This window comes from Crocodylus siamensis, chromosome 1 (assembly GCF_052110815.1).
Source record: "Crocodylus siamensis isolate JL-2025a chromosome 1, ASM5211081v1, whole genome shotgun sequence".
NCBI lineage: Eukaryota > Metazoa > Chordata > Crocodylia > Crocodylidae > Crocodylus > Crocodylus siamensis.
The window spans coordinates 266,683,477-266,700,000 of NC_143395.1; the positions used below are offsets into that span (position 1 = coordinate 266,683,477).

General features: G+C 44.4%; 1 protein-coding gene across 1 annotated transcript in view; it reads right to left on the bottom strand.

Moving 5' to 3' along the window:
* IL1RAPL1 (interleukin 1 receptor accessory protein like 1) overlaps positions 1–16,524 on the bottom strand; it is a 1,351,669-nt gene that overhangs the window by 967,705 nt on the left and 367,440 nt on the right. The gene's annotated exons all lie outside the window — the stretch shown is intronic.

Here is a 16,524-nt window from a genome sequence, read left to right on the forward strand (position 1 = left end):
TTGTATTTCAACAGTCCTTTAGAAACAATACTCCCTGTAACAATTCTTTTAGAAACAGTTAAGTATAATCTATGGCCCCTGTAGAAAAAAGCTATCTACATTCTGACACCAGAAAAGCACTTCTGAAGAAACTGGAGATCTGGTAGATTTGGTATGCACATGCTGTCCATAATACTATGGGTTCTTTTCTGGGTATAATCTAGCAGCAGAGCTGAACAGAGGACCATTCTGTTTCATTGCTACATCTAAGGATGAGAGTAGAAGTTACATTTCATCCTTATTAAGAGTACTTAAAATGTGAAAAATCATGCAGGCTTATTTACAAGTGCTAAATGTCCTCTAGGTCTTTTAAGTTAAGTACTTGGAAGTGAAGTTTTTCTTTGAGCTGTGCTTACCAACTGGACTTTGCCTACCTTCTAATTGCTAATGGGAGAGAAATGACCAATTCAGTTATTCAATATACCAGAAGGCCCCACTCCCAGGTAGACTAGCTCTCCTCCTCAATTCTACTGCCCACCTCACTCCCTCACAACAGCCTGGACAGTGGAGTAGCAGCTGGTGAGTGGGTAGGGGACTGCCAGGCTGCAAGAGGAGGGAGGTGGGGAGCTGCCAGGCTGCTTTGGGCAGAGGAGTGCACACACAACACAACACACATACACAAATAAAGGTGGGGGGTGTTCACCCAGTGTGCCTCTGGCTGCTACTCAGCAGTGACAGGGGCTTCCCACGTGCTCCTGAACTCCAGGCAGCCCCTCTGCCACTGCTATACCCATGCCCCAGCTGTGTTGCTTGGCAGCAGTCCATAGCAAGTCTAGGGATTGAGGGAGGGGAAGAGGTGCTGAGGACTGTGTGTGCTCTGTGGCTGTCTGCGTGTGTGTGCTGTCTGGAAGGGGTGTGTGTTGGTGTTAGAGAGCCAGCAAGCTGGGCAGGTACAGGGCAGACCTATAAGCTCCTAGGCATGTCTCTCCTTTCCAGCCCTAACCCCAAATATGTGATTGTTCCCAGCACATGATACTTTTAACAATAACTAACATTCCTTAAAGTTAGCAGTGCTAATTGTGAAGTTAAAGCACAATCTAAGATTTTGAAATATGGTTTCTTCTCAGTGCAGCGTGCAAGCAAAATCTTTAAAACATTTTAATGAGGGGAAATTTTGTGCTGAAATGTCAGTTTTTAAACTGAATTGTAAGAGGGGATGTAGAAATGTGAGTATTCTTATCTACCTTGTAAATACATTAATCCAGGACTGCATTTTAAGCATTTGGGATTCGAGTACAAGTTGGATGGGGAGAGGGGGAGAGGCAGGGGACAGGCAACTTTTGCAGCTCTGACTCCATCCCTGAGCCTGAGTCAGGGCCAGAGCTGGAGCTGCAGCAACCGCCTGTTCCCCCATCTGCTTGCCCACCCCTGCTGAAGCCTCTGGCCTTCCCTTGCTCCAACCTCTGACATCTGCCTCTGGGCCAAAACTGCTGAACCTCTGCCACTGCTGCATGGCTAGGCTGGGGCAGGAGCCACCATGCCCCAGGTCAGAACGGGGCCAGAGCCATGACTGATGGTAAGTAGTGGGATGTGGAGGGATCTGAGGCTGAAAGGCAGAAAAAGGGGCAGAAGCTGCAGAGACAGGCAGGGAGCAGGGGCTTCAGAAACAGCAGAGGTTGCAGGGAGCAGTAGTAGCGGAGACAGTACGGGGAGGCACAGGTTGCAGGCAGCAGGGATGCAGGCACTGTTAGGGAGGGGGGAGGCACTAGGAGGATACAGGCAGGAGTCATGGGGGGGACAAGTGGTAGTGGGGGGCAAGGGATAAGGGAATGGAGTCAGACCACTTGTCCTCTCCCAACCTATACCCACTACTATCTGCCCCTCTGTAGCTGTTTCCCCCACAACAGGAATGGAGAGATGAATTTAAGAAATCCTCTAATAATTAGATTCTACACAAATATGCAAATGTATACAAATATATATATTTTCTATGTCTAGAATTTAATTACTTGGATCTCATTCAAAGTTTTCTTGTATTTATGTAAAAACAGTACGTCTTTTACAGAAATTATGGAAGATGGGTTCAAACCCTGTTTTCCCTGTTTTAGACCAGAGTATTTTTTTTCATCACAGATCACTCTTGAATCAGGTGGAACAGGAGCTTAAATATGGCTTTCCTACATCCTGTGCAATCTGATTTAGTCAAACAACCTCTGTCTTTCTCAACTTTTATTTCCTTTTCCCTAAAGTATTCCAAACAATACTATCTAGCAATTAATTTTGTAATTTAAAAGGGATGGAGAAGGGCTTGTATGAGAAAGGAAAGGAAATCAAGGGTTTCATACAAGAAGGAATGGGGAGTCCTGTTTCTTGAAAGATGATGTAGAACCTTTCCCAACATTATTAAAGGTCAATGGTTTTCTTACAAGCAGAATAACATTACCAGAATGGATACCTTGGCTCTTTGAGTCCAAACCCCTGCAATCACAGAAGCCGAGTAGTAGATGTTAAGTCCAAACGGTCCACAAAAACATCCCATCCAGACCTTTCTGTCCAATATAGGCTGCAGAGCACCCTATCATCAAATACTTTCAGATCCCTGTCCTGGGCAGTGGCAGTGTATGGGGATGTGTTGGCTGCTATGTTGTTGCTCAGATGCAGTGGCTCTTTTTGCAGCCTCCTCAAAAGGCAGTGCACAGGATACACTACTGAATATCTCACAGGGAAATTAGACATATACATGTAGTGAGTCTATTTTATAAAGTTTTATATTTTAAGAAAGATTTGCCTACTTACTGATTGCAACACTTCCTGCCTCACTTGGGAGGTATTTCATGAATGGACAGATTGTTCATTACTAGGGACACACCACTGCTTAACTCCAATTTCAAACAAGTGTAACTTCATTGGTTAGAATTGACAGAACTGAGGGTTGCTAGTTATGCTCACCTTTAAACCTTACTGATCCAATGACCTCATTCTTTTTTCACATGTATTGTTTTGCAATGGAGTTTTACAGTGTTTTTAAGTAACTAATGATTTTCAGTGGTACCCTCTGAAGACACAACTGAAATAAATGCTAATTAGGCTAGGTGGTGAGGGAGAGAGAAGGCAGGTGACTAAAAACTAAGTTGCTACCTTGAGAATCCACCTAAGAGCTGGACAGGTCTTGGCCTGCCAGCATCTGGATTTGCTCCATAGAGGATATAAGTAGAAAAGTAGCAGGTGAGTCATCTAAGCCAGTGTACCTACAAAGATAATTCCGTGTACAGATTTCCCTCAATTTATGCAATGGACATATTTAGACTCATAATTCATCATATGCGAGGTAAATTCACTGTTATGCAATCAGCATAGATGCCCCCCTGCCCAAGTAGGTAAATCTGTAGGGGGAGGGGAAAGGGCCATGACCCCAGCCCCAGTTGCAGCGGCCCTGGGAGTGGCCAGTGCCAGCTGCCTGCAGCTGCTGGGCTGCACCATGCACCTCCTGTCCCCTATGCCAGAGCTCATCCCAGCTCCTGGGCTGAGCTGTGCCATAGTGCAGGCATCTGGTGTTGGCTGTTCCCAAGGCTGCTCTAGCATGGGCTGGGGTGAGTGCAGACAAGCAGAGCCCTGGCTGGCTCAGAGCAGAGCACTCACTCCAGCCTCAGCTGCAGCAGCCCTGGGAGCAGGGGAAGGGAACCAGATGTCGAAGGTGAGTGGTTGCTCCTTAAGGAGACGATCCTCCATGCCCAAAGGGAGGTAATCCCAACAAGGGTCAAAGGGAGCAGGGGGCACATAAACCCCCATGGCTCAGTAGGAGCATCCGGGAATGTCTCCTTGCTAAAAGGGAGGCATACACCCAATGGAGGGATGGGGTCATCACCAAGAAGGACTATGTTAGAGTCGCCCGAGGATGTAGGAGGGCAGTCAGGAAGGCCAAGGCAGAGATGGAGATAGGACTAGCTTCCCAGATTAAGGACAATAAGAAGTCCTTCTTCAAATACATAGGGGATAAAAAGAGGGTCCCGGGTAATGTGGGGCCCCTGCAGGACACGATGGGCAACTTAGTCGTCACGCCAGATGACTAAGCTAACATATTTAACGATTTCTTTGCCTCTGTCTTCCTAAGTAGGGACCAGTTCAGCCACCTCCCTGCTGGGCCCCCCTCGGGCCCCGGGAGAGACACGCCTGGGCCAGGGGGTAGCGAGGAGTTAGGGTACTTCTGGAGAGGCTGGACGTGTTCAAGTCTGCTGGTCCAGACGATCTTCACCCTAGGGTTCTACAGGAACTGGCCGAGGTCATTGCGGGACCCCTGGCGCGGCTCTATGAGCACTCGTGGTGCTCTGGTGAGGTGCCGGAGGACTGGAAGAGGGCCAATGTGGTCCCTATCTTCAAAAAGGGAAAAAAAGAGGACCCGGGAAATTACAGGCCAGTTAGTCTTACCTCAATCCCGGGTAAGCTCTTTGAAAAAATTATCCTGGCACACATCCAGGAGGGCCTTGCGGGGGAATGCATGCTCAGGGGCAACCAGCATGGGTTCATCAGTGGCAGGTCTTGTCAGACCAACCTGGTGGCCTTTTACGATCAGGTCACCAAATCATTAGACGCAGGGGTTGCTGTGGATGTAGTCTTTCTGGACTTCCGGAAGGCTTTCGACACTGTCTCTCACCCTGTCCTCATCAAAAAGCTGGGAGACTGTGGTGTCGATGCCCACACGGTCAAATGGGTCACCAACTGGTTGGAGGGCCGCACCCAGAGGGTGGTAGTGGATGGGTTCTTCTCGACCTGGAAGGACGTGGGCAGTGGGGTTCCGCAGGGCTCGGTCCTCGGGCCCGCACTGTTCAACATCTTCATCAGTGACTTGGATGAGGGGGTAGAAAGCACCCTGTTCAAGTTTGCTGATGACACTAAGATGTGGGGGGATGTGGGTGCACTAGAAGGGTGCAATAGGCTACAAGCTGACCTTGACAGGTTGCAACGGTGGGCGGATGAGAATAGGATGGGGTTTAACACTGATAAGTGGAAGGTGTTGCACATGGGGAGGAAGAACCGGCACCACACTTACAGGTTGGGGAACTCCCCTCTTGCCAGCACGGAGACGGAAAAGGATCTTGGAGTCGTCATTGACTCCACGATGAACATGGGCCAGCAGTGTGGGGAGGCAGTCAAGAAGGCCAACCGTACCCTGTCATGCATCCACAGATGCATCTCGAGCAGGTCCAGGGAGGTGATCCTCCCCCTCTATGCGGCACTGGTCAGGCCGCAGCTGGAGTACTGTGTCCAGTTCTGGGCGCCACACTTCAAGAGGGAGGTGGACGATATGGAAAGAGTTCAGAGGAGGGCCACTCGTATGATCAGGGGTCAGCAGGGCAGGCCTTATGAGGAGAGGCTACGGGACCTGAACCTGTTTAGCCTCCACAAGAGAAGGTTAAGGGGGGACCTTGTGGCCTGCTACAAACTGGTCAGGGGGGATCAGCAGGTATTGGGGGAGTCCCTGTTCCCCCGTGCGCTGCCAGGAGTGACCAGGAATAACGGTCACAAGCTGGCGGAGGGTAAGTTTAGATTAGATATTAGGAGGCGCTACTTCACAGTCAGGGCGGCTAGGGCCTGGAACCGGCTTCCAGGGGAAGTGGTGCAGGCTCCTAGCCTGGGGATTTTTAAAAGGAAGTTAGATGAGCACCTTGCCGGGGTCATCTGACCCCGGTGCTCTTTCCTGCCAAGGCAGGGGGTCGGACTAGATGATCTACCTAGGTCCCTTCCGACTCTAGCTACTATGAAACTATGAAACCAACACCACATGCCTGCACTAGAGGGGAATAAGGACAGGTGGAGCACGGTACAGCCCAGCAGCTACAGGCAACTGGCACTGGCCGCTCCCAGGGCCACTGCAGCTGGGGCTGGGGTGAATGCCACTCTGTTCCCTCCACTTTGTTGCCTTGTACAGCCCTGAGAGAAGCACCCCTCCCCCCACCCCTTCCCTAGTCCCAGCCTCACTCCCTTCCTCCCTCACCACCGTGGGAACCTATTCCTATTTGTTACATTGTAAAGTGGGTTTGTTTATGCAAATTTGATTTATGCACCATTCTCCAGAATGCATGTACAACATAAATTGAGGAAAACCATTATTTTCAGCTGTTTAATTCAATCTAAATTTAAATATCTTAAACAATGAGGATTCCAATTCGCACCTATGCCTGCCTTTGGTTTTCTCTCCAAGTTACAATGTCTATCTAGACTGATAGTTCATCTGAACTATTTTATATGACCAGAACACTTACTTGTTCCATAATCACTGTTTTTCCATTATTCTGTTAGCATCTGTCTCTATCCAAGGCTGTGGTACAGCTTTTTGTTTTATCTTATGAAATGTTTAATATTAATTTTGCACAAAACAACAGAATTGAAGGGGTGAAATTTAACAAAACTAAGGGCCAGAATGAATAGCATACTATGGACTTGTTCTTTTTCTATTATGATTTTGAAATTGTGCCTTATCTGAAAACAAGCTCTTCTTTTCTTTCTAAATCATTTTGAGGTATATTGCTTATGATAAAATGTCTGATTCTAGGAGCATTGATCACTGGTGACAGCCAGTTATTTTGTTTTTTACTGTTCTCTCCTCTTTTGTTTGTGCTGGTTGTTGAAAAATGTGTTTGTTTGCCAAAGTTTGTTCTCTCAATGGTACTATAAAAATATGTTGCAATAGTTGTCAAATTACTCTGTCTCATAAGGTAAGGAATGGTATAAATGTTCCAACAGCTCCCATTTTGAAGAGGAAAAATCTTTAGCTTAGATTGATTGTCAATGTAGTTTGCTAAGAAAGCAAACAAAGTATCGAAATACAAGTGTAACATATCACATTACAAAGCTAATGGCATAGGGATAATGGGAATATCATGAAGTATGAGGCATGGGAGCATGCTTTAGATGGTTTTCATTACAGGGCCTTTGCTCTCAAAGTGACCATAACAAATTTATCTTCAAAGAGGAATTAATTCTGAAAGATTATAGGGACTAAATAGGCACTTCTTGTGAAAGAGGACAGCTATAGGCTAGATCAGTAGCTTAACGATCTGCCGAGAGGGGAAACAGAAATAAAAAAAAAAAAAAAAAGCAACAGATTTCAGCTAACTGCTTGGGAAAGATCACTTTTATGTCTGGGGGTTAGACAATGTACTAGAGGCAAGAGTCTTTTGTGACATCTTTTATTGTATGAAATGCATGCTTTGGATAGACGTTGAACATGCTTCCAGGCACCAACTGCTAATTTGCACATTGTTAGTTGAAATTTAGAATGGGGGGTCACATGGTCAAAATAATCAAGAGGATCATTGAATACAGTCCTATTTTTTCAAAAGACTAGCCATATCAAGTTGATATAATTCTCTTCTCAGGGTTTAGAACATTGTTACTGTAAAATAAACACATCACATTTTGCAATCTATAATCCAAATGAAACAAAAGAAATTATGGACAATTTTCATAGTACTGGGGACAAAAAAATAACTATACATACAGAATTGCACTGAACTGTCAGAAGCATTTCATTTCATTCTATTAGAAGCATAAAGCAGCATGTTGATAAGAAGAACATATGTGGAGATTGAAAATAAAAAAATTAGAAATTTGAATTTTATTACCACAGAAAGCAGAAAATACTTCAAGGAACAACTTTCCTATTTGATTTGTGAGTAATGGGAGCATTTGCATTATATTTATTGTTATTGCGTTCCTTTATCACTTTTATTGTTGTATTGCAGTATAGCCCTTTGAAGGTCTGCCAAATCACTGCGGCTTGCTCAAATGCAGGGTTGCATTTTAATTAAGCTTAGCAAAATATTCATCGAAGTGCTGAGCCTGATTAAGCCAGTTGTCCTGATATACACACAGAGGGCATTCTGTTCACTTATTTTAATAACTGCAAAAGGCAATTAATAGACTTCTGTAAAATTGTAAAACATAACAACCACAGCTTGTCATCACCTCCCTACATCTAGAATTCTAGCCTCTTCACTTTTAGTCAATGTAGCTACAGAAGCATGATTAAGAAGAGAATAATTAAATAATAGAGAATAACTAAGTGCTAATAGTTTTCTTTTAAGAGCAATTTCAATAATGTAGACATTATTTTACAAAGTTATTTCCCATAAAACATTTTTATCTGGGCATCTTCCCTTATCCTTCTAGAATAATATGTAATTTCTGTTAAGTGATGTTTCACCATAAAATCTGGTTCCTTCTTATTTTTATCACAGACGTAATGTTAGAAACACAAAACTGTCATAGGTCTTAATATGTTCATAAGGGATTGGGAAGATGGAACTGACTACACATTTAGCAAATGTATAGACCACACCCAATTGGACACTTTGGATGGTGGGATTAAGATTCAGAATGACCTTTAAAAACTGGAAAATTGGTCTGAAATTAATCAAATGAAAATCAATCAGGAGAAATCCAAATCCCTGCCTTTTAGGATGGAAAAATCACAGCCACAAATACAGATTGGGGAATGACTCACTATACTGCAGTACTGCAGAAAAGGACCTGGGAGACTATAATCTAAGTATGCATCAACAGTGTGCTTTTAGTGCAAAAAAAGGCACTTGTATGTGGTAGTCCCACTTGCAAATCAAGGGAAGTAATTTTCCCACTCTATTTGGAACTGTGGAAAAGTTAGAGAATCCAGTGGGGTACCAAAATGATTAGAGGTCTGGGAAACGTGATTTAGGAGAAAAAGATAAAATAACTAGGATTATTTAGCCTAGAGAAGAGAAAACTGAGGGGATGAGTGGGGGATACAATAAATCTTCAAATACCTGAAAAGGGTAGTTAGATGAAGGATAATGAGAGACTATTCTCTGTGGCTGCAGGGCATAGGACAAGGAGAAATGGTCTTAAATTGGAGCAATGGGAAATTTAGGTTGAATATTAGAAATAAATTTTTACTACAAAGGTGATTAAGCTCTGGAACAAGCTACTCAGAGAATTGCAAGCTTCTTTAGGATGGTAAATCAGGGATGATCCTGCTTTGAACAGGGACTGTACTAGATGACATCCTGAGGTCTCTTCCCACCCTATTTTACCATGATTCTATGAGCCCCTCTTGGGCTAAGTGCAAACAGTCAAAAATCCCAGGGATGAATGCATTGAGTCTCTGCAGGTTAGTCTAAAATGCAGAGATTAAAAGCAAGTAAACATACATTCATTTTTGGTTCAGGAAATGCAACATCATGCCTACAATGGCTCAGGTCAGAAGCCAGGGGCCACTGGAACACGCTTCCCAGACTACCAGCCGCTGCAAAAGGAAGGGACTAAAGCTCCAATGCTTTTCCCTCCTCCATGCTTGAGCAGAGAAGGCATGGCCAGGCCCCAGCCTGGGGTAGCATGCTGGAGGGTGGGGGTTTAAGTCCCCTCCCTGGCCCACGCGGGACCCCAGCCCAGGTCTGCCTGGATTGGGGGGCAGTGCCTGCCTCTACAAGGCTGGAGATGGGGTGGGTGGGGGAAAAGGTAGTGGCAGTGATAGTCTTTTATCTGAAGCAAGCATGTATTGAACACAGAAATTTGCAACCTCAAGCATACAGAAAAGAAAACAACCACAAATCTGTGCCTAAACTAAGATTAGTAAGACATAGTGAGAGCACAAAAAACTTAGTCTAACTTAAAATGGAATGTAATAAACCAAAAAGACAATTAAAAGCCTTTCATAAATCTTATGTAATCCTGAAGGCAAGGTGTCTACTTAGTCAGGTATTAAGAAAATCCTTCTTGGGGAATCAGCAGGTGGTCTTAGGGGTTGCAGTGCAGGTCCCACAGGTCTCATCTCTACTTGGGTTTTTACAGGGACATTTGCACCCCTTCCCCCCCTTGGGTGCCTTTACATTAGTATGTTTGTCACCTAGAGCACCTTTGTCTGGACTCTCATGCATTCAGGGTGCATCTACATATGTCACTATGTTGACATTGTTACTGACCCGTGATTTAGTACTTCTTTTTGGAAGTACTAAATCACGGCGTGTTAACAGCCCATAATGCATTATATACCTGGTGCCTGGTTATTTTTAGCAGCTACTTCATCTTAGCGGTATGTTATAATGGGGGGGTGTGCCACTATGGCAACATAGCTGCTGGTTACGTGTAGACACGGATGCTATGTCACCATAGCACATTGCTACGGTAACATAGCAGCATGTGTAGATGTGCCCTCAGTGTCTCTTATCTCTTAAGTATTCCAGTCTCCCACATTTTACAGGTTCTGCTTCATAACGTAAATGTAGTTCTCTCTGTTCTTTGGTCACACCAGCCCACACAACTGGGGACCCTCTCCTATTCCCTTTGCTCTGTCTCCAGAACATACATGTGATGATTGTGCCATGTCTTTGCCAGCAACTCCCACCTCTCACTCTGGTCCTGCAGGTCTTGGCCTTGTACTCACAGGTGGCAGGGGTCTGATCCCTCCAACCCTGGTTCACCAGCCTCTGGGGGAGCTGAGGGGAATTACACCTCCTTCCCCTCCCCTATCAACTGCTTGCCTCAGTCTCTATCAGAGGTGGAAGGGGGTGGAGTCTATTGGTCTTCTACCAGTCCCCTGCCAAACAGACCCTAGCTGGGTCTAAATCCCTCTCCCTTCCCTCCACCTGTGCCTGTCTGCCCACATTTCCTGCCCACTCTGCTCCAGCAGGAAAAATCTAGCAGGGGCTGACTCACCCCAGCACCCCCCCCCCCCCAGCAGACCCAGCTGCAGTCCCCAGCCAGGTTTCCCATCCCCACCCCCTTGGCAGCCAGCCCTCACTGCTGCGGCTAGGAAGCAGAGGGACAGGGCCAACCCTGCTCTTGGGAGTAGACAGCACATCCCACCCCTGGGCTGCAAAGTTTCCTAGCATGCTGGCAGACTCTGATTTAACTTGAATCAGGAAGGGATCTGGAACAGTATTTTCATAAACTGGTTTGACCTAAATCAGTTAAGTCTGATAGTACATTTAACCAGGCATTGGCAACACATTGAAGATTCACGTGGGTGCACGTGCACCCCAAGATCAGTTGTGCACTCCCTGGAAATGCCAGCCATGAAACCAGAAGGGCACTTTCAGTTTTGCCGCTGGCTCAGCAATTGGATGCTGGGGAACCCCCCCCCGCTGGCGATCTGGTGCCTCCCAGTCTTGGGAGGCACCAGTTGTCCATGTAACAAGGTGTATTTCAAAACAATTTCAGCCATTTTGGAACTGGTTTAGGTGGGCTGAACTTCTGTTCTGTTACAGGTTTAAATCAGTTTCTGATCACTAAATTTTTGTGTGCGTAACTTCTGTTCCTAGCCTAGATGTTCGGATAAAGGCATGATAGAATCTTATGCATCATCCACACAACTGTGCCTCCTGCCATGCCTCACATACATGATGGTATTGTGGGATCCAGCATAAGATTCTATTATGCCTTATTGATGTTACTGGGGGAGCCCAGAATTGCCCTGACAGGCTCCCTCAGCACTGCAAATAGAAAGCTCCTGTATTGGCAAGTCCCATAGCTGATGGGACTTGCAGCTGTGACAGTGCCCATGGTTTCCAGGATCAAGAGTCCCACAGCTGCATACTTGGTCTCAGCAGTACTAGGAGCTCCCAGCTGGAGGAGGAGACCCTGATACATGTAAAAATTAAAGCTGGCCAGAAACCAGCTATAAAGTTATTGCACATTTTCCAGTTCTAACTTTATAGCTGGTTGGACCTTTTCTGGTATTATAGTTAATTTGCACATGTAGCCAGTTTAAAGTAATGGCACAATTAACCCCATTATTGCATGATACATGTAACATGCAGAGGGGGCCTATGATTCATGTTATACAGTTGGAAGGTGTCCTGTACATATCTAATCCTTTCTGAGAGATGTGATAATTTGAAGAATCAAAGAGTACTCCCTTTATGCTCCATTAAAACAGTGGTAACTTTACATGTATGCTGTGTAAGAGTTTGTCTGGCATTTGGTATACTGGAAGTAGCTGAGCTTTGGGGAGTATATTTGTGTCTGGTGTGAAGACTGAACAGCAGTGTTTATGATAGTAACAAAACAAAGAGAAATTGATTAATTTATCTGATCAGATAAATCCCTTTATCTAGCCATTCATCCCCAAAGCATAGGGTAGAAAAGGAATAGAATATAAAAGAAAGAGGGAAGATGGAGACTTAAGGAATAAGGAAATGAGACTTGTTGGCACCCTACACAGCAATACCATCCAAACTAGTGGTTCTTAGACCCAAATCACCCCTTGGAAAATGCCAGCTTTGAGCTGTTTTCAGAATGGGAGGCAGGGAAAGGGAGCAAGGAGGTAGGAGTTTGGTCTGTGGGTTTTCAATTCCTGCTGTAGGGTGGTGTCGCTGTATTGGAGTCCCCCTGACATAGGGGGGAGGCTCCAATTCACGCACCCCACCCTCCAGTGCTGACTGGGGAAGCCCTAGAATGGGCTCCTTCTGCTCCCTTTCCCCCCTCCCATTCTGAAACAGGGACAGGCTGGGAAAGAGGAGGGGACATTGCTAGAGGAAACTGGCTACAGGCTGCAGCTAGCATTTAGACCCTCCTCCTACACCCAGAACCAGCAGTCAACTTCTGTTTGTTCCAGGGGATCCTTGTGCTTCAGAACACATCCTGCAAAGCCTTCTCTGTTACAGTGGGGAGATGCACTTCTGTCTGTGCCCCCAGGTTTCACTGGGGGGGGGTTGGTGCTTGGTTGGTTTTTTTGCCACACACACACACACACACACACACACGAGCAACTCATCTATTGCAAAGATTTCAGAAAGTCCACAACAAGTCATAACATTAGATTCCTATTTGAAATCTCTAGATTTACCTTGTGAATCAAGTTTGCACAACAAACAGTTTGTGGAACCTGAGGCACCTTTGAAAGGATCTCAAGGCACCTCAGGGTGCTGCAACACCCTGGTTGAGAATCACTGATCTAGGCTGTAATTTAGAGAATCTATGCTAAAGCTGAGAACTAATTGAAAGGGAGAAGGCAAGGGATGAATTCCATTTAAACTGGCTACTTAACAGCTGGAACCAGATAACTGTTGCATTCTGATTATTTATTTATTTATAAAGTGCTATAGGAATGCTTGATGCTATACAGATAAAGACTCAAGATATGGCCCCTGCCTCAAGGAGCTTCGTGGCCAATTGGACATATTGAACACTGCAGGTATATACTGTGTGACAGCTGCATTTTTACATTTTGTAATAATAGGGGAGGCAGGTAAGAGAGGATGAGTTTGTACTGGGGCACCACCCCACCCTTTTGCAAATGTAGGTATGACTTGGGAGAGACAGTAGGGGTAGGGAAGAGATTCCATTGGGTTTGAGGCACAGGAGAGAGACTGAATGGGAAAAGATGGGAGGAAATATAGAGGGATTCTTGTTTTCTTGTACAGAGACATTGAATGTAGTTTGAGAAGCAAATGTGGACTGGGCATGGGGCAGCTTGCTCCTTGGCAGAAGGAGGAGAGGTGGTATGGTGGACTACTTTTCAATTTAGGGGCTTTACGGGAGGCAAGTTGCTTTTTTGTACTTTTGTCTTTTAATATTTTATTCTATTTTTATCATCCTTTGTCTTTCACTTTAAACCACTCAGTCGTTTGGGAAATGGCAGCCTAGAAATCAGATAAATAAATACGTATATTTCAAAAAGGGGTGATGTGACACTAAACTATCTAGATTCAAATTTAGAACAGTACACATTTTAGAGCTCTTTGGAGCCAAGCATTTGGTATGATCACTTATATAATGTATTCAGTGTCATAGCCCACATAGTTTGAACCCCTGTCTCCTCCAGTTGTGGCCAGTATAGGAATATAAAATATCTCCACTCCTAGCTCAGTGGGGGAGAGGGAGATATTAGTATTACCATATCTTTTCACTATCTATAATTTCACCACATCTGGATAACTGTATACTTTGAAAATGCATAGATATTTCAGGTCTATATTCATTTAATGCACATCATTCCCTTGCAAGACACTTACCAGAAAAACCCTGACAAATTATCTCACTGATTGGCAGTGAGATAATTCCACTAGATTCATATTACTTATTGCCAATGGACAATTCCAACTCCCCTTCTTTACTCTTAGCACAGGATTATCAAGGCCTTCTAAGCTAATTCTACTATTTCTCTGTAAGAACAAGATGCAAAAGTCATTCAGGTCTTATCGACTTCAGTTAGTTTTGCATTAGGTTCTAAATAAAATTCATATTGAAGCAATATTAACTGAGTACCACTTCTTTAATGCTTAGATGTTAACTGCCCATAAAAAGAAAGATGGAGAAGGCAATATAAGTAATGAAGAACAGCAGGAGGGAAATTTACTTATGCCATAACTTGAATGACTCAATTTAAGAAATATAGAATGTATAGGGTTTTTTCTTTCTCTTTTTTTTAACTAACACAATCGGAAAACTGAAGGGTAAAAGGAAATGGAAAATAAGAATCGAGTGACTGCTGGGAAACTCATTTTAAAGTTTGCTTCTTTCTCTTCCTTGTTAGATTAAAAAAATCTATAAAGTTGACAAGTTTTGTGGTGCAAATGATGGAAGAGACAAATGCCTACAAGGTTTGAATTGTGAATCAAATTGGTTGTTCAGTCATAATTTCTTTAATATTTAATGTTGTGGCTTATTCAATTTTAGGGGCCCCTAAATACTATAGCACTCATAAAAATATTTCAACATCCATTACATTGGCTTCATCTCATTCAAAGAACAAAATTCTGAATAAGTGGGGACTTATCTTTTATATAAGCTCATTCATCAAGTGGACTTTCCCAATCTATTCTAGGCCTAGCATTAATCAGAAAAGGCACCAATATAGGGCATTTATACATGTGCTCTGGGAAGTGGATGGGCACCCAGAGTGTCCAGAGCATAACATGTATCAGTGTCCTCACACTGATAAATGGCAGCAGGGGCACCTTAACTAAAACTCTTGAAATGGACTTTAGTTAAAATGCCCCTGCAGCCATTTTTAGTGTGCTGATACATGTGACTCTGGAGTCTGCTATAGTGCAGTAATTACCATGCTACAGCACACTCAATTAATCAAGCCTGCTCTCACGTACTGTAATTACAGCATGTTGGAGCAGCATTGATGGATGTGTATAGGTGCCCATAGATTCTAAGTGTTAGGAAAAGAGTCACCAGTGAACCTCCACTGAATATATATTTTTAAATGGACGATTTATTGCTAATAAACATACCTTATATAGAAAAATCTTTCCTCAATCATTTAGTCAACTCATAAAGAACAGTAATATAATAAAGGGTTATATGAGTCCTAGACCCAATTTCCAATACTACTGACTGCCAGTTAGATTATGCTGTATTCTCCTTCAAAGGGGAACAAAGCAGGCATTTATTTTACTTGTGATTTCATTAACACGAGGAATAAAACATTAGAGGTATAAATCCATCGCTATGGGTATGACAATCTTCCAGTAAACAGGAAAGTCATTGTTGATTCAGTAGATGATGAAGAAAGGTGATCCGAGATCTGCATGGATCACAGATGTGGAAAATAGTTGTAGGAGGACAGAGTAGGCCTTAATGATGTTGGGTCACATCTCTTTCTCTTTGTCTCTCTCATCTCTCTCTCTCTGTCTCTCTTACTGTTATAATGAGGCATTTTTCTCAGCATGATTAAGGCCTTGAAATATACCTGAGTCTACTAGGTACTAATATTAATATTGCATTTCTTTAGGCCGGCCTTCAAGGTATCCTTTAATCTCTTCTTTTGCCCACCTCTAGAGTGGTGATAATCAATAAATTGAAAGTACAGGATGTGTTTTGGGACCCAGTCCTCAGGAATCCTTATGACACCTTGTCCAATAAAGCTGGTGTCATATAAGGACCGCTTCAATGATGGTAGTGTTTGAGCCAGAATTCTGGGCTCAGTCTTATGTCGTTCCAGATGATATGGAGGATTTTCTGAAGACATAATTGATCATGACATTTCAAAGCTTTCAGGTGTTTCCAATATATCTTCCAAGTTTCATTCCTGTAACAGGAGGCCACCTCAGGGCTGCTTTCCCTGTGGCCCGCCCACCTGCTTCTGGGCTAACCGCCTGCCTTCTCACCCGCCACACCTTATTGGTATAATTAATAGATGCTAATTAAGTGGGAGGCTGCCCATGTCATGCCCCGATGTTAGGGGGTGCTATCTGCGGCTCCTTTCCTCCCCTACACCACAGCCCAAGCCTTACAGATGGCATCTATTGATCTCATAATCACTGGCAGCCACACTGGGCCCTAGGATCCTACTGTCAAACCCCTCTATGATCCCTCCATTGGGCAGTCTCTTCCACCTTCATACCGGGCAACCTAACTCCCTGAGCTTCTTCCCCTTTGGGTGTGATCCCCCCACTGGGACCTTCAGTTCGCTAACCCTGCCCCACCTCCAGGCCAGTCAGAACCCCAGGCCCTCAGCTTTTGGGCGTTCCTCGCAGTGGGCCCCTGGCCCTTCAACCTTTCCAGTCCTGGCCCCAGCATGGGCCAGTCACGGGAAGTTAAGGCAGGTGTTGAGTCTAT